Source organism: Triticum aestivum, chromosome 2D (assembly GCF_018294505.1).
Source record: "Triticum aestivum cultivar Chinese Spring chromosome 2D, IWGSC CS RefSeq v2.1, whole genome shotgun sequence".
NCBI lineage: Eukaryota > Viridiplantae > Streptophyta > Magnoliopsida > Poales > Poaceae > Triticum > Triticum aestivum.
This window is the reverse complement of record NC_057799.1, coordinates 145433285-145453056: the sequence shown is the minus strand read 5'-3', so window position 1 is coordinate 145453056 and position 19772 is coordinate 145433285.

The following is a 19772-nucleotide window of genomic DNA, read 5'->3' as shown; positions in this document are numbered from 1 at the left end:
CTGCGCCGACCAACTCTACCGAGAGGCAGTTGCAGCAACTGCCGCCAAGGCACTTGCTCCTGCCGTTGAAGCCCCAGGGAGGAAGAAGGCCGGCAAGACTCCTTCCGGCAAGACCTCTTCCAGCAAGACCTCTTGCACCCACTCAGGCAAGCGCACCTCTTCGGAGTGTTGTGCTCCCATTGAGGACGTGCCAGAGAGCTCCACTGGCAAGAGCAAGAAGTCCAAGGCTGCACCACCAGAAACCAAGAGGGTGCCCGCCAAGGAGGACGGCACGGGCGGGGCTTTCACTATAAGCTCCACCCTCGACAGCAAATAGGAAAGCGCGCTCGTCGCCTTCCTGCGGGCGAATGTCGATGTATTAGCATGGCAAGCATCTGACATCCCCAGCGTTCCCAGGGAGGTGATTGAGCACCATCTTGCTGTCTGTCCTCACGCGCGGCCCGTCAAGCAGAAGGTCAGGAAGCAAGCTTTGGAGAGACAAGAGTTCATCATTGAAGAGATCAGGAAGTTGGAGGCGGCAGGCCTGGTAAGAGCAGTACTCCACCCCACGTGGTTGGCCAATCCGGTGGTGGTGCGTAAGGCAAATGGGAAGTGGAGGCTGTGTATTGACTACATAGACATCAATAAAGCCTGTCCAAAGGATCCTTTCCCTCTACCATGCATCGACCAGATTGTAGACTCCACTGCCGGGTGTGACCTGCTGTCATTCCTCGATGCCTATTCGGGGTACCACCAGATCTTCATGATGAAGGAAGACGAAGAGAAGACCGCGTTCATCACCCCATGTGGTATGTACTGTTTTGTACGAATGCCTTTCGGGTTGAAGAGCGCTGGTTTGACTTTTGCCCGAGCAGTCCAGATTGGTTTTGAGCCCCAGCTGCATAGAAATATGGAAGCTTATATGGATGACATAGTGGTCAAAACCAAGGACAGGGCCACGCTCGTGCAAGATTTAGAAGAAACATTCGCAAACCCGCGCAAGATCAACCTCAAGCTCAACCCAGAGAAGTGCGTGTTCGGTGTCCCCTCCGGCAAACTTCCCGGGTTCTTTGTGTCTCAATGCAGAATCGAAGCAAATCCCGACAAGATCAAAGCGATCGAGCAGATTGAGGCGCCGAAACGGGTCAAAGACGTCCGTAGGCTTGCCGGCTGCGTTGCTGCCCTGAGTAGGTTCATCTCCAAATCTGCTGAGCGTGCCCTCCCCTTTTTCAAAGTTTTGAAAAAGGCGGGTCTAGTAAAATGGACTCTGGAGGCAGAGGCAGCACTGCGGGATTTGAAGAGGTACCTCTCCTCCACACCAATACTAGTCGCGCCTAAACCACGTGAGCCGTTGCTGCTGTACTTAGCAGCAACGAATCAAGTGGTCAGTGCTGTGCTGGTGGCACAGAGGGAACTTGAGGGAGAAGCAGCAGTTGCAGCAGAGCCATCGGATGGCGAGCCGGGGTCTTCCCGGGCAGAGCCTGACACCGGTAAATCAGAACCCCCGGCAAGGCTCGGGCCCGCCGAGGCAGAACCTGAGCGGATGGGCGAAGTGGGACAGAATAAGAAGATGGTGCAGCACCCAGTGTATTTTGTCAGTTCCCTCTTGTAGGGGGCTAGGTCAAGATATTCTGGAATGCAAAAGCTGCTTTTCGGCCTTCGCATGGCCTCGAGAAAGCTGCGCCACTATTTCCAAGCACACGAGATCACCGTCGTCACCCGCCTCCCTTTGCAACAGATTTTGCACAACCCAGATGCGACAGGGAGGATTGTGGAGTGGGCACTGGAGCATTCGAGCTTTGGCCTCAGGTTTGAAAGTACTTCAACGATCAAGAGCCGAGCGGCAGAGTTCATAGCAGAATGGACCGCAACGCCCGACGAGGAGATCCAAGAGACCACCCTTCCCGGCAAGGAGACGAGCAGTGAGTGGATTATGTACTTTGATGGAGCTTTCTCACTCCAAGGTGCTAGTGCTGGCGTGCTACTCGTCGCACCCACCGGAGAGCACCTCAAGTAAGTAATCCAGATGCACTTCCCCCGGGAAAAATCGACGAACAATACGGCGGAGTACGAGGGGTTGCTTGCTGGTCTCAGGATCGCGGCAGACCTCGAAATCAAGAAGCTCATCGTCAGAGGTGATTCGCAGCTCATTGTCAAGCAAGTTAACAAGGATTACCAGAGCCCGTTAATGGAGGCCTACGTGAATGAAGTGAGGAAGTTGGAAGAATGTTTCGACGGCCTACAGGCAGAACATGTTCCCCGGGAAGAGAACAACATTGCCGACGACCTGTCGAAACGCGCTGCCCTCAAGTTACCTGTGGAACCAGGTACCTTTGTACTTCAGTTAATACAACCATCCGTAGAACCATCAACAGGGCAGAACAAGCGAAGGAAGACAAGCCCCGGCAAGTACCTTCCCGCTGAGCTCCCAGGAGCCGTCGGCAAGGAGGTTGCCGCGTACCCCAAGCTTGCCGAGGGGAAACTACCTCCGACGGGGCCCCAGGCCCTGACCGTAGAGGCAGCTGCCCCTGCGGCCATAGATGTGCCTTTGGTCCTTGCCATTGAGCCCCAGGCTCCGGCATGGGCGCAGCCCACCGTCCGTTTCCTCCAAACAGGAGAGCTCCCCGAGGAGCAGGAATAAGCAGAGAAAGTAGCCCGTCGGTCCAACATGTACCAGTTTGTGGATGATACCCTGTACAGAAGGAGGCCAAACGGAGTCAGGCTGAAGTGCAATCCTCGGAAGGACGGACTAGAGCTGTTGGCAGAGATACATGGAGGTATGTGTGGCTCCCACATAGGGTCAAGGGCCCTTGCCGGCAAGGCATTCCAGCAAGGTTTCTTCTGGCCCACAACCCTCCAGGATGCAGCTGTGCTAGTAACCAAGTGTGAAGCGTGTCAGTTCCATTCGAAGAAGCTCCATCAACTAGCTCAAGCCCTTCAAACAATCCCTCTCTCCTGGCCATTTTTGGTCTGGGGGCTCAACATACTGGGCCCCTTCCCCCGTGCTGTCAGGGGATTTGAGTACTTGTACGTCACAATCGACAAGTTCACAAAGTGGCCCGAAGTGGAAGCAGTAAGGAAGGTGACAGCACAGTCAGCCGTCAAGTTCTTCAAGGGGCTATTTAGCTGTTTTGGTGTGCCGAACAGAGTCATCACCGACAACGGCACGCAGTTCACAAGCCGCACCTTCATGCAATACATCCAGGACCTCGGTAGCAAGGTATGTTTTGCTTCAGTGGCACATCCACGGAGCAACGGCCAGGCGGAGAGGGCAAATGCTAAAGTATTGCGAGGCCTGAGGACAAAGACTTTTGACAGGCTGCACAAGTGTGGAAGGCACCGGATTGATGAGTTGCCGGCGGTTCTTTGGTCGATCAGAACGACGCCAAATCAAGCCACCGGCCAGACACCCTTTGCCCTGATATACAGGGCAGAAGCCCCACGAAACTCACATACGGGTCACCTCGAGTGCTCGCTTATGACGAGCTTGAGCAAGAGCAGTTGCGGCAAGATGACGCGACGCTCCTTGAGGAAGATTGTCTTCGGGCGGCTGTGCGAGCTGCACGCTACCAGCAGGCCTGGCGCCGCTACCATAGCCGCAAGATTCATGCCCGAAGTCTTGAGGAAGGTGACCTTGTTCTTCGGTGCATTCAGTCGGCCAAGGATTCCAACAAGTTGACGCCAAAGTGGGAAGGCCCTTATCGGGTAATACGAGTCACCAGGCCTGGCGCAGTCCGCCTGGAGACCGAAGATGGTATCCCAGTGAGCAACTCCTAGAACATCAAACATCTTCGAAAGTTTTACCCATGAGGCGCGGTTGCCAGGCCTCCCGGCAAGCCACATTTTGTACGAGCCTTGCCGACAAGGCATGTAACCCTTTGCACAAAGCCAGGCGCAGACCCTGAGCATAAATAAATGAAGCACTGGCGCCCTAAGTTTTAGCATGCATGCTATGTTAAGTCTCTCTAGTAGGGTTGATAGTGCCCGGAAGCAACTAACCCCTAGCATAGAGGTCGTGTGTGTGTCTTTCTGTCCTTTCCAGTCTTTTCTTTGGTTCGCAGGCTGCACAGGCTTTCCTGCTAAGACATTTAAGGGCAAGGAGACGGATCGACATCCCCGACCCCGGCAAGCCATTGCCCGGGGCTGCAGATTCAAGCACCCGACCACGGCAAGCCAAGGTTGCCGGGGGCTGCCGATCCAGATAAGTCTTTTATCCCCTGTTATGCATTCATTTCTGTATGGAATTGGGACGTATGAAGCTTCGTTTATTCCTGGGCCACCGTGCTCCCCCTTTCCTGTGCCCAAGGACTATTCCCTGGGCCGGAACTTGGTTGTAGTTGCGGTGACAAGGAAGCAAACGAAGGGCCTAACCCTACTTCGCCCCTACCTCCGACGAGAGCGTGAGTCTGGTCGTGAATGAAGTAAGGGGACGGCAAGGCCTGTTGCCGGGCGATGATGTTTATCTTAAAAATAACAAGGATTCATTCCTTGGCATGGGCCTCGCTCACGCACAAAGAACCCGGCAAGAACCCTTTTTCATTAATATGTTCCAAACAGGTATAGTTCGTACGGGATGTAAACATGAGCAAGGGGATTACAAGGTTTAAATCTAACAGGAGCCCGCAGGCTTAAAAACTAAAAAAGATAAGTGCCCCATGATCCCCGTTCTTGCCCCTTTCCTCCCAGGTGCGGCAGGTGAAGGCAAAAAGGAGGCGAAGGGGAACGCGCCGATGGAGAGCTTGACGAGGAAGACCCTCGGCAGGGCGCGTGGCCGAGGGAGGAGGGCCGCGCAGTCAGTCAGAGTCGGAGTCGGCGTCCTCCCGCTTGACACCCTCGTCGTCGCTGTCGCTATCCTCCCCGTCACTCCCGCTTGAGGAGGAGTCTTCATCATCGGAGGAGCTCTCCACGCAACACCTTAGGCGAGTTCCCAAGTGCCCAAAGACCTTGACGGAGAGCAGGCTATTCTCCATTAATTTGAAGTGGCGAACGAGCCCCTCCGACAGGCTATGGGCACGAGCGAAGGACTTGCATCCACGACGAAGATACATGACGTGAGGGGTGGGGAAGTTGATGTCGACCCGCATGCTGCCATTCCCACAGCCCCTCATATGCAACCTCAGAGCCTGTGGCGGGTCGAGCTCCATCTCCCGACCGAACAGAGTAGGGAGACGAAGACGACGGCGCACTGTCCGGTGCAGCATGATGAAGAACTCATGGGGCTGGTCTCCGACGTGGCCCTCCATTGGGGGAGGGGCCACTGATGGAGGCGAGGCCGGTGCGCTGCCCCGTACTCCTGTTCCCCGAGCGCCACGGCGGCCTCGGCCTCGCCCCCTCCTCCTTCCTCTCACGGCCGGCTCCGCTGCCACGAGCTCTTGGGTAGGAGGGGCACGCTGTCGAGCAGAGGCCCTCGTCGCCGCACCGGAGTACCGGCTCGCCCTCTCGCCATAGCAGAAGAAAGGAAGGAGCCAAGAGGGAAGGAGATGAAAGATGAAAGATTGAGGGGTGCCATCCCCTCCCCTTCTTATAAAGGGGCGGGGCCGGGGCTCGGCCGCCCCACTTAACCAGTCCGGCCACCAGGGGCACAGGGAATCGCGACCGACCCGTTGCTCCAATCAGCGACGACCCTGTTCCCCACCTCGTCATTTAAGGCCCGTGCCCCCCGCGTCCACCGCCTACCATCTTCCAGGCATGGGGGACACGTGGAGAGCAAGCCGAAATCGAGGAGACGAGTGAGGCGACCATTTTCCACCCCGTGATCATGGGGCACGGGCGCCTTGAAGGCCACGACTCGAGTCCACTTAGTAAATGAGCCGCGCCGCTGCGTTTCCTCTTTTTATGGGGAAGGCGCGAGCTGCCCATTTACTATGATGTAACACATGAGGGCAGCAACCGCCCCACGCATGACCCCCACGTCACGCACGACCCCCACGTCGCGCATTCAACGCAGGTCGTGGGGAAGCGCAACGAGCGAGGAAGTTATTGCGGTAAAAACTCCGCCGCACGCGCGCCAGCGCACCGTTCTGGGCCTGGCCCGATAACGCCCCGCGCTTATATGTGGCCCAGGCCCGGGGGCTCCTTTCGGTGTATAAATGTTGAAACTAATGTTATCGAAACCGTAACACCGGAGGAATAAATAAGGGACACTTTCCAGAACGTTTCAGACTCCGAAAAGTAATATGTATGTGGTACGGTAAGTAAACCGACTCCAAAACAGTTCCAATGGCAATTTTTCTCCGTTTTGGAATACTTAGAAAAATAGAAAAATAAGAAGCAGCCCGGGAAGGACACGAGGCCTCCACGAGGGTGGAGGCCTCGCCCTGCCCCCTGGGCGCGCCCCCTGCCTCGTGGGCACCTCGTGCGCTCTCTGGACCCCATTTTCTTGCATGATATGTAATTTGGTCGGTAAAAATTCATTATATAATCTCCCGAAGGTTTTGACTCCTGTATCACGCAATTATCCTCTGTTTGTGTTTTGAGCTGTTGCTGCTGCAGATTAGAGCAAGATGTCTTCTCAAGAGTCAGTCGGGGAGAGTCGGGTGTCTCATCCGGCATCGAGATCAAGGACCAACAGTGATGCTGACCACTTTGGACCAGCAACGGAGGAAGAGATGGAGGCTGAATTGAAGAGGATAGATGCCATGGAGGAGGATCAAGAAGTCACTTCTCGCTTCCGAGCTGGATTCACGATGGGGGAACTACAGAGCTCGGCTATTCCAAACTCGGTTATCCCTTCCAATGTTAGATTTCTTTCTTACGAGAATATGAAAAAGAGTGTTACTTGTTCCCTCGCAGCTATGCAACATCCATGGGTGCAAGGAGCTTTAACCGTCACGGGTAAGCTCCATAAGGAGATAATGGATCTCAAGCGGCAACTCAATAAGCTCAAGGAAGAGAATCGTATCCTGAGGAGTATCATCGCCAAGAATATCACACCATCACCTCCGAAGAAGGAGATATAATCACAAGGGTATGGGCACTCCCCTTGGCAACTGCCAAGCTTGGGGGAGGTGCCCCGGTATCGTATCACCATCACACTCCTATCTTTACCGTTTTTCTTAGTTCGATCCTTTTAGTAATATCTTGATCTAGTAGAATAAAGTTTTTGGTATGATCTAGTTTTGAGTTTTGCTTTATGATCCCTTTATGTAATCGAGTCCGTGAGCTATATAATAAAGATTAGTGTTGAGTCAAGGGCTTGATTATTTTGCTATGATCTTGAGTGAATAAAAGAAAAAGAAAGAATGAAAAGAAATAAAAAGAGATCATATTGATCTTATGGAGAGTAATGACTTCACATAGAAAGAGTATGATGATTAAAAGTTGTTGAGAGTTGACAAACATAGCTTTGGTCATCGTTGCAGTTAATAGGAAGTAATAAAGAAAGAGAGGTTTCACATATAAATATACTATCTTGGACATCTTTTATGATTGTGAGCACTCATTAAAATATGACATGCTAAAGAGTTGATGTTGGACAAGGAAGACAACGTAATGGGTTATGTTTTCTTATATCTGAAATAAAGTATATTGTCATGGATCATCCAACATGTTGAGCTTGCCTTTCCCCCTCATGCTAGCCAAATTCTTTGCACCAAGTAGAGATACTACTTGTGCTTGCAAATATCCTTAAACCCAGTTTTGCCATGAGAGTCCACCATACCTACCTATGGATTGAGTAAGATCCTTCAAGTAAGTTGTCATCGGTGCAAGCAATAAAAATTGCTCTCTAAATATGTATGACTTATTAGTGTGGGAGAAAATAAGCTTTATACGATCTTGTGATGTGGAAGAAATAAAAGCGACAGACTGCATAATAAAGGTCCATATCACAAGTGGCAATATAAAGTGACGTTCTTCCGCATTAAGATTTTGTACACCCAACCCTGAAAGCGCATGATAACCTCTGCTTCCCTCTGTGAAGGGCCTATCTTTTACTTTTATCTTCTACCTTATGCAAGAGTCATGGTCATCTTCACCTTTCCTTTTTACATTTTATCCTTTGGCAAGCACAGTGTGTTGGAAAGATCCTGATATATATATCCAATTGGATGTAAGTTGGCATGAACTATTATTGTTGACATTACCCTTGAGGTAAAAGGTTGGGAGGCGAAACTATAAGCCCCTATCTTTCTCTGTGTCCGATTAAAACTCAGTAACCACAAGTATTACGTGAGTGTTAGGAATTGTGAAAGACTAAATGATAGTTGAGTATGTTGGCTTGCTGAAAAGCTCTGACATAGACTCTTACTGATGTTATGATAAATTGCAATTGCTTCAATGACTGAGATTATAGTTTGTTGGTTCTCAATGAAGTCTCTAATTCATACTTGACGTTGTGAATAGATTATTACTTGAGAATAAGAAATCATATGACAATATCCATATATGTTGCTGTTTTAAGAATGATCATGATGCCCTCATGTCTGTATTTTATTTTTATCGATACCTCTATCGCTAAACATGTGGACATATTTATCGTTATCGGCTTCCGCTTGAGGACAAGCGAGGTCTAAGCTTGGGGGAGTTGATACGTCCATTTTGCATCATGCTTTTATATTGACATTTATTGCATTATGGGCTGTTATTACATATTATGTCACAGTACTTATGCCTATTCTCTCTTATTTTACAAGGTTTACATAAAGAGGGAGAATGCCGGCAGTTGGAATTCTGGGCTGGAAAAGGAGCAAATACTAGAGACGTATTCTGCGCAACTCCAAAAGTCCTGAAACTCCACGGAAGTTATTTTTGGAAATAATAAAAAATACTAAGCAAAGAAAATACCAGAGGGGACCCACACCCTGGGCACGAGGGTGGGGGCGCGCCCTACCCCCTGGGCGCGCCCCCTGCCTCGTGGGCCCCCTGGTGGCCCTCCGGTACCCATCTTCTGCTATAAGATGTCTTTCGTCCGAAGAAAAATCAGAAGCAAGCTTTCGGGACGAGACTCCGCCGCCACGAGGCGGAACCTTGGCGGAACCAATCTAGGGCTCTGGCGGAGCTGTTCTGCCGGGGAAACTTCCCTCCGGGAGGGGGAAATCATCGCCATCGTCATCACCAACGCTCCTCTCATCGGGAGGGGCCCAATCTCCATCAACATCTTCACCAGCACCATCTCCTCTCAAACCCTAGTTCATCTCTTGTATCCAATTCTTGTCTCTAAGTCTGGGATTGGTACCTGTAGGTTGCTAGTAGTGTTGATTACTCCTTGTAGTTGATGCTAGTTGGTTTATTTGGTGGAAGATCGTATGTTCAGATCCTATATGCATATTAATACTCCTCTGATTATGAACATGAATATGCTTTGTGAGTAGTTACATTTGTTCCTGAGGACATGGGAGAAGTCTTGCTATTAGTAGTCATGTGAATTTGGTATTCGTTCGATATTTTGATGAGATGTATGTTGTCTCTCCTCTAGTGGTGTTATGTGAACGTCGACTACATGACACTTCACCATTATTTGGGCCTAGAGGAAGGCATTGGGAAGTAATAAGTAGATGATGGGTTGCTAGAGTGACAGAAGCTTAAACCCTAGTTTATGCGTTGCTTCGTAAGGGGCTGATTTGGATCCATATGTTTCATGCTATGGTTAGGTTTACCTTAATACTTCTTTTGCAGTTGCGGATGCTTGCAATAGGGGTTAATCATAAGTGGGATGCTTGTCCAAGTAAGGACAGCACCCAAGCACCGGTCCACCCACATATCAAATTATCAAAGTACCGAACGCGAATCGTATGAACGTGATGAAAACTAGCTTGACGATAATTCCCATGTGTCCTCGGGAGTGCTTTTCTCTATATAAGAATTTGTTCAGGCTTGTCCTTTGCTACAAAAAGGATTGGGCCACCCTGCTGCACTTTATTTACTTTTGTTACTTGTTGCTCGTTACAAATTATCTTATTACAAAACTATCTGTTACCTATAATTTCAGTGCTTGCAGAGAATACCTTGCCGAAAACCGCTTATCATTTCCTTCTGCTCCTTGTTCGGTTCGACAGTCTTACTTATCGAAAGGCCTACGATAGATCCACTATACTTGTGGGTCATCATATGACAACAAATGGAATAGGTGTTGATAATGGATGGGCATGGCATCTTCACATATATCATGAGTAAACTAAGAAGATGGCGGTGCAACGAAGCAAAAGAAATGCAAGACAGCTTATGCAAGATATGTGCAACCAATAAAACCTTGCCAAATTAGAACATGCACCTTATTGGGTGAACAGGATAGGCCATCTGCCTTTGACTCCTTGAGCTCAGAATAGTCATTAGGATCGTATTCTGAATACGAATCTATAGGTCGGGAGCATGTGGGTTTCATTGCATCCACAATGGACCTCAATCCCTTGATGCCAAGTTTGTTACCCATTGAACTATTCCGCAATATTCTTCTGATGTGCGCATTCTTATATTCATTGTGATTACGTACAATATCTGTAAAGCATGAAAACACAAATAGTAGTGAGATTATCTTTGTAATGCAGAGGATATTTTAATATAATAAAGGCTCCCTGTAACCCTTGTGTGCTATCACCGGATTCTGATGAGAGAGCCCATGTGTGCTGTAATATGGTGAGTAGGTTAATATAATCTGGCACAACTACACAAAAAATAGGCTCCCTGTTGGGGGCCCCAGGTGTAAGGATAGTTGGCAGATGATAGGTTCATAATATACTGTATAGAAAGTTTATTGCCAAACCATGATGACGAGAGCGCAGAGCCAGTAGGCAGATCGTAGTGTAGATAATAGGGGTACACCATAACCACCATAAATAAATCGGGAAAGCGGAACTGGCTGGAAAACATAGGGTTTTGCCGCTACTAATATGCAGCCTATCAATCACCTACATGCCAGCTCTATTCATCTGAAGGCGGACAGCTGTTACTATCAGTTTAGTCTATCAAAGACCGCGCGGCTCCCACCATTTCCAGGGTATTATGGCTGACCAACTCGAAGTGCGAAATCATTTAGCAGAACCGGCCCAATAGAGGTGTCGACTGCAGATGTCCCTGCTCCCCTTCCTGACAAGGAACATACTCTGCTTCCCATACAGAACACCGCACGGGCCGCCGACCGAACCACCGGCCCCCACCGCCTGCATTCCTCCGCCACCCCCAGCCCTGCCCCCACCCACGTCGAGTTTTCTTCGTTCGGCGAGGCCCCACCACCGCCCCCCCACAACCACCGTCCCCATCCGACCCCCTTCCTTCGCACCGGTGAACTCCGGCGAGCTCTCAAAAATCGACTGACTTAATTTTGAAATTTAGTCTATTGTCATTTAACTAGTGTGGAATATAAAAGGGGAAAACCATAAGCAGTGCGAGTATAGTGTTGAGCGTGCCATGGCAGATCTGAAGGTGCAAACCAGACAAAGGCAACTTCGCAACCAATGTTTGCTTTCAACTAACAAGTAAGTGATGGACAAGAAATCAGAGTAAAGCAGTGGCGATCTATTTTCTTGCTGCGATAAATAAGTTGAGCAGATACGAAAGAGTACCGCCTCTGGTGGCGCCGTGTATGCATCTGCTAATAATTTGTCGTTGCTGTGGTAGTGATGGCCGTCGGCAGCGTCGAAGCAGATCTAGGAGGGTAGACGGTGGTGGCGGGGCGCGGTGGACAAGACGGTCGTGGGAGCGGCACCGGCAAGGTGGACGACGGCGGGGACGAAGCGAGAGGACGGGATGCAAGGATCCCGGTCTGAAGCCGTCGATGAGAGAGGTCAATCTCTTGTAATGGTCGACGGCGTCAGGGTATCAGCTCCGGCATGGTGGAGGAGGACGGCGGTGGATGGGGTGGCGGACGGAGGAGGATGGGGTGGAGAGGGGGTTTTGGCGCCCACGGAATACGAATGGGGAAATGCAGGGAGAGACGAATGGGGGAACCATGTCTTCAGGGCGCGCTTGTCACAAATGTGAGGAAATTTACAAACTTAGCCCCCGTTTAAAATTTCCTACATCACAGCAATATTAGTCGGTTGGGGATCGGACGGTAATCTCGCATACATCGAATATTTGCCGACGAGAGTTTGTCTTTGGCGCCCACCGTGTATGAATCGGGGAGGGAGTCGATTTCGGCCGAGGAGACACTGTGTTTTGGCGCCCATCGGGTATAAATCCGGGTGAGAGGCGGTTATGTCACATTTTAGTGAAATTAGAAACCTACCCCTATCGAAACCTATAGAAATCGAGCCGATAGGCTTTGCATGGCAGGGATAGGCAGTAATTTCCATCTCGCAAATTTTGGTTTCGGGCGGTTACTGCGTCTTTCCCAGCTTCGTTCAAATTTTTGCAGAGCAAGAGTGCACGTTTACCGTGCCAACTCAATTCGAAAATCCAGTTTGTATTCTATTTTTGTTCGGGCAGGATCCATTTTCGTTTGGAATAAAAGTCTATATACATCATTTTATATATATATACTTTCAAAAGCACAACACCCTTTATAGATAAATATGATTTACAAATGGCATGATCTCAGATTCATAAGGCTGTATCCATCTTAATTTGGATTTTCAAATATTTGAAACCACTTTATGTTGAAATCCAATGTATGCATTCCTCGCTAACTGTCTCCAATTAATGTGTGTTTCATGCGGTTGTTTTTTACTTGTCAAACATGTACAATGTGTTTCACACACGCAACATATAGTATAATCCCTTTTAGACATTAATTGCATATAAACCATGCATTGTCTCTAATTAAAGAATCTATGGATCACTAATATTGATAAACTATATAACATTAACGTGTCCCCAAATTCAAATGAATATGCATGTTTGATACACCAATTTCCGTTATGATATTATCGATGTCGTGATCTCCAGTTTAAATATTTGAATCCCCTTTAATCCAGATATTCGTCTCATATAGCAATCACTCATGCATATATAGGAGTATCCCTCTAGACCTATACGCGTTCATCGTCTCTCGAGTATCTCTCGTGCTACCTGTATGTCGACAATGATCTTTTATCTTTGTAACACACTGACGGCACTCTCTCCCTCGACCTCCATCACTCTATCTCTCTCTAAGTATATCTTGCTCCCTGCTATGTGTCTCTAACTATGATTCTCCATGTGAAATCTCTTTCTCTCACACAAACACAAACTTTGTCTCCTCGGGTCTCATTTCTCTCTACTATTCCCCTGTGTGCCACTCGCACACACCCTCTCACATAGAGATGTCTTTTGCTCCTTAGGTATGAGAAGCTATGACTCTTCCTCTTGAATATCTCTTTCTCACACACAAACACAAACTCTGTCTCCCAGTGTCGGTGTACAAAAGTAGGGGTCCCTTTTTGCACCCCTTTACTTGTGCGCGGGCAGTCGCAGCCCCACGCCCCTGGCCACGCTTGGCGGGGCAGAAGAAGCAAAGGCACAAGACGACTAGACCAACGCCAAGCCAGAAACACAAAGAGCAGGAGGGCGAGGTGGACTCCCCCAGCAAGGTCCTTGCCGGGGCGGCCTCCACAGCCCCGGCAAGAGCCTTGCCGGGGCAACTTGCCCAGTGCCAACAGGGCTGCCACCCTTGAGCCTGAGAGTTCCAACACCCTCAACCGCATTGGAACCAAAGCTCGGGAGGCGCCTCCGTAGTGGCATGTAGATCTTTGTGAAGACCAAGAACATACATGACTAGATGATGACCAGAAGACGACGATGCTCGGCAAGATCCTTGCCAAGGATACCCACGAGACCCCCGGCAAGATCCTTGCCGGGGACGCCCATGACGCCGCGACAAGACCCTTGCTGGGGCCTCGGCAAGACCCTCGCAAAAGACATCCGTAGGGCCGCAGCCAGGCCCACATCTGCCAAGGTTCCGCCGCCGTTCCCATACAGCTGCCAGCCCACCAACTAGGCGAGCACCTGCGTGGTGACGTGCGGCCTCTAGGCCAACTCAGCAAGCACCTGCGTGGTGGCATGCAGATCTTCGTGAAAACTCTGCCACCGCATTGACTCAGCAGCCAGCCAGCCAGCGTGGCGCTTCCCGCCTTGTCAGTTCGGATGCGCGTCGAAGCCAGGCGAGGCGGCGACAGCTGGGATGAGCTTCCTTGCCATCCTCGATAAAGCAAGAAGGGAACGTCGGCAGCGCATTAAATGCGGTTGTCCTACGATGCCAGAGGATAGACTCGACCACTATATAGCTTTCCACCTCCTGTGTGCCACTGTGGCAGCCCCTTTGTCTATAAAATGAGGCCCGCGGCGTACTGCGAGAGGATTCAGACTTTTTCGACCCTGCACATCTTGTAGCTAGTCCAAGAACACCAGATAAACAGAAACCAGCACGAGTAGGGTATTACGCATCACTTACGGGCCGAAACTGGATAATCCCCTGATACGTCTCCAACGTATCTATAACTTATGAAGTATTCATGCTACTATATTATCTGTTTTGGATGTTTATGGGCTTTATTAAACACTTTTATATTATTTTTGGGACTAACCTATTAACCCAGAGCCCAGTGCCAGTTCCTGTTTTTCCCTTGTTTCAGTGTTTCGAAGAAAAGGAATATCAAACGGAGTCCTAACGGAATGAAACCTTCGGGAGAGTTATTTTTGGAAAGAAAGCAATCCAGGAGACTTGGAGTGCACGTCAGGGGATCAACGAGGAAAGCACGAGGCAGGGGGGCGCGCCCACCCCCTGGGCGCGCCCTCCACCCTCGTGGGCCCCTCGTGGCTCCCCTGACCGACTTCTTTCGCCTATATATATCCATATACCCTAAAACCATCGGGGAACATAATAGATCAGGAGTTCCGCCGCCGCAAGCCTCTGTAGCCACCAAAAACCAATCGGGACCCTGTTCCGGCACCCTGCCGGAGGGGGGGAACCCTCACCGGTGGCCATCTTCATCATCCAGGCGCTCTCCATGACGAGGAGGGAGTAGTTCACCCTCGGGGCTGAGGGTATGTACCAGTAGCTATGTGTTTGATCTCTCTCTCTCTCTCTCGTGTTCTTGATTTGGCACGATCTTGATGTATCGCGAGCTTTGCTATTATAGTTGGATCTTATGATGTTTCTCCCCCTCTACTCTCTTGTAATGGATTGAGTTTTCCCTTTGAGGTTATCTTATCGGATTGAGTCTTTAAGGATTTGAGAACACTTGATGTATGTCTTGCGTGGGATACTCGTGGTGACAATGGGGTATTCTATTGATTCACTTGATGTATGTTTTGGTGATCAACTTGCGGGTTCCGCCCATGAACCTATGCATAGGGGTTGGCACACGTTTTCGTCTTGACTCTTCGTTAGAAACTTTGGGGCACTCTTTGAAGTACTTTGTGTTGGTTGAATAGATGAATCTGAGATTGTGTGATGCATATCGTATAATCATACCCATGGATACTTGAGGTGACATTGGAGTATCTAGGTGACATTAGGGTTTTGGTTGATTTGTGTCTTAAGGTGTTATTCTAGTACGAACTCTATGATAGATCTAACGGAAAGAATAGCTTCATGTTAATTTACTACGGACTCTTGAATAGATCGATCAGAAAGGATAACTTTGAGGTGGTTTCGTACCCTACCATAATCTCTTTGTTTGTTCTCCTCTATTAGTGTCTTTGGAGTGACTCTTTGTTGCATGTTGAGGGATAGTTATATGATCCAATTATGTTATTATTGTTGAGAGAACTTGAACTAGTGAAAGTATGAACCCTAGGCCTTGTTTCCTAGCATTGCAATACCGTTTACGCTCACTTTTACCACATGCTACCTTGCTGTTTTTATATTTTCAGATTACAAAAACCTATATCTACCATCCATATTGCACTTGTATCACCATCTCTTCGCCAAACTAATGCACCTATACAATTTACCATTGTATTGGTGTGTTGGGGACACAAGAGACTCTTTGTTATTTGGTTGCAGGGTTGCTTGAGAGAGACCATCTTCATCCTACGCCTCCCACGGATTGATAAACCTTAGGTCATCCACTTGAGGGAAATTTGCTACTGTCCTACAAACCTCTGCACTTGGAGGCCCAACAACATCTACAAGAAGAAGGTTGTGTAGTAGACATCAAGCTCTTTTCTGGCGCCGTTGCCGGGGAGGTGAGTGCTTGAAGGTATATCTTTAGATCTTACAATCGAATCTTTTAGTTTCTTGTTTTATCACTAGTTTAGTCTATAAAATAAAACTACAAAAAATGGAATTGAGTTTGCCTCATACGCTTCATCTTTTTAATATCTTCCGTGAGTACGATGGAAAGGAAAATTGTGCCAAAGTGTTAGAAGAAGAATGCATTAAAATGTTTGGCACTAAATCTTTGAATGGTGAGCATGATTGCAATGTTGTTAGTATGAACTCCTTGAATATCCATAGTACTAATGATGATTGCACTAGTCATGATGAAAATGTCTCTTATAAGCATGTCAACTTTTGTGGAGTGCATAGAGTTTGCAAGTACACACCAATTAGGGAAAATAGATTTTGCAAGAGGCATAAGTATTTAGAAACTAAATGGTTGCAAGAAAGGCTAGATGTTTGTGCTGAAAATTTAAATTTTCTTAGCCGTACTTGTGAACTTTGCAATGAACGTGGTCATTTAACTATCCGATGCAAATTGTTTCATGATCTAATCGTGTCCAAAAATTGTGATGACTTGATTTCCCTTGCACATCATAATGAACTTAGTTTGCTTATGGGTTATGAAGAAATGAAACGTATAACTAACTATCTTCCAGTATTTTCCCGTGATAAACTTCTTGATTTTTATCTAGAGGAAATTTATATGTATTGTGCGGTGAATTGCATCGAAAATTCTTATATTGCCAACTACATAAAGAAAAGAAAACAAATAGAAGATGAAGAGAATACTAATGAAAGGGAAGAGACTTCCCAATATTCTCCTATTATTTCTTATGATGAATCAAGGAACACGGAGGGGCTTTCTATTCAACCAATCTCATTAATAAGGAGCTCAAAAGAGAGGGTTAAACCCACACATGATGTGAAGAAGAAAAAGAAAAGACGGAGAAGTAAAGGTAAAAAGGTATCCCTCCCAAATGATGTTGCTCCTATTACGCATTGTGATGATGATAATTGCTATACTATTGGTGCTATCCATACTATTAATGATGAGAGTGATTATGCTTATGATATGAAAAGGCCCAAGCTTGGGGATGCTATGTTTGATGAAGATGATGTTTTTGAGAATATATTTGCTGCAATTAATGTTTGTCCCAATCTTGGGGATGCTATGTTTAATGAAGATGATATTATTAGCCTCCCATGTTTTGATATGCAAATTTGTTATGATAGCATGCCTCCTACTTATGATGATTATATTGATGAAAGTGGGTTTGGAAGAGTGTCAACTTTAGGAAGTAATGATCCCACTATTTTGGAGGAGGTTGAATCTTATTTTGATAATTATGAAAGTGGATTTGGAGAGGTCATGACTTTATTTAGTGATGAATCCACTATCTTGGAAGAGGTTTCAATCGATTATGATGAGAACAAAGTTGCTACTTATGATGATTATTGTGATGAAACTTATGCTATAAAAAGTAGTGATGGTTATATTTATAAAACTTGTCATGATTATGATTACCCTTTTTCTGAACATTACTCTTTTAGTGTGGAGAAAATTTATAGTATTCAAGTCTCTTATGATACTCCCACTATTCCGAATGAGAAGAATTTTGCTTATGTGGAGAGTAATAAATTTTCTATGCTTGTAGATCATGAAAAGAATACTTTATGTGATCGTTATATTGTTGAATTCATTCATGATGCTACTGAAAATTATTATGAGGGAGGAATATACGCTTGTAGGAATTGCAATAATATCAAGTTTCCTCTCTATGTGCTTAAAATCTTGAAGTTATGCTTGTTTTACCTTCCTATGCAAGTTGATTCTTGTTACCATAAGTTGAAAATACCTATGCATAGGAAGTGGGTTAGACTTAAATGTGCTAGTCATATTCTTCATGATGCTCTCTTTATGTTTCAATTCTTATCTCTTATGTGAGCATCATTGAAATCATCATGCCTAGCTAGGGGCATTAAACGTTAGCGCTTGTTGGGAGGCAACCCAATTTTATTTTAGTTTCTTGCTTTTTGGTTCTGTTTAGCAATAAATATTTGATCTAGCCTTTGGTTAGATGAAGTTTTATGTTTTAATTAGTGTTTGTGCCAAGTAAGACCTATAGGATCTTCTTGGATGATAGTTATTTGATCTTGCTGAACATTCCAGAAACTTTCTGTTCACGAAAACAATTGTTAAAAATCGATAAAATACTGATTCCAATTGCAGCAGATCAATAAACAAATTATCTAGGTCGTCCTATTTCTGTAGATTTTTTTGAGTTCTAGAAGTTTGCGTTAGTTACAGATTACTACAGACTGTTATGTTTTTGACAGATTCTGTTTTTCGTGTGTTGTTTGCTTATTTTGATGAATCTATGGCTATTAAAATAGTTTATAAACCATAGAGAAGTTGGAATACAGTAGGTTTAACACCAATACAAATAAAGAATGAGTTCATTACAGTACCTTGAAGTGGTGTTTTGTTTTCTTTCGCTAACGGAGCTCACGAGATTTTCTGTTAAGTTTTGTGTTGTGAAGTTTTAAAGTTTTGGGTAAAGATTCGATGGACTATGGAATATGGAGTGGCAAGAGCCTAAGCTTGGGGATGCCCAAGGCACCCCAAGGTAATATTCAAGGACAACCAAGAGCCTAAGCTTGGGGATGCCCCGGAAGGCATCCCCTCTTTCGTGTTCGTTCATCGGTAAGTTTACTTGGAGCTATATTTTTATTCACCACATGACATGTGTTTTGCATGGAGCGTCATTTTATTTTCTTTTGTTTTGCTTGCTGTTTGAATAAAATACCAAGATCTGAAATTCTTAAATGTTAAAGAGTCTTCACATAGCTACATAATTATTTAACTACTCATTGATCTTCACTTATATCTTTTTGGAGTAGTTTGTCATTTACTCGTGTGCTTCACTTATATCCTATGAGTAAATGGTTGAATGATTTGAACATCATAAATCTGAATTTATATATGTTTCATATGCTTATCCCATGGGGAGTAATGACTTTACATATAAGAAGTAGAGGTGGTAAATTTATTGAAGGTTAGCAAACATTGTATTGGTCACTTGAACAATTCATGAAAGAATATTGAAGGAAGAGAGATTTCACATATAAATATACTATATTGGACATCTTCTATGATTGTGAGCCCCATTAATTATTTTCAAACCTAAGCAAATTAGTTGAAGTTGGACAAGGAAGACAACATAATGAGTTATGCTTGGGTATATTTGTATAGAAGTTATATTGTTATGGATCCTCTAACATGTGGTGCTTGCTATTTAGAATCCTTTGCTAGCCAAAATATCTGTACTAAGCGGGAATACTGCTTGTGCTTCCAAATTCCTTGAACCAAGTTTCTTCCATGAGCGTTCACCATATCTACCTATATGCGGTATTTACCTGCCGTTCCAAGTAAATTTGCATGTGCCAAACTCTAAACCTTCAAATAATAATTTGTTTTGTATGCCCGAATCGCTCATGTAGCGACTAGGGGCTATCAGTATCTTCCATGCTAGGTGGGTTATTCTCACGATGAGTGGACTCCGCTCATCATTCACGAGAAAATGGCTGGTAACTGGGATGCCCAGTCCTATGATCAAAAGATCAAAAACAAATTCGCAAATAATTTAAACAAAACACCCCAGGAATGTTGATAGTTGGACGACACCCGTTGTTTCGGACAAGCCGTGGAGTGTGAATGTTGGTGGAGGGGGAGTAAATTTTTTACCTTTCTGCGTGAGAACTGCCTATAATG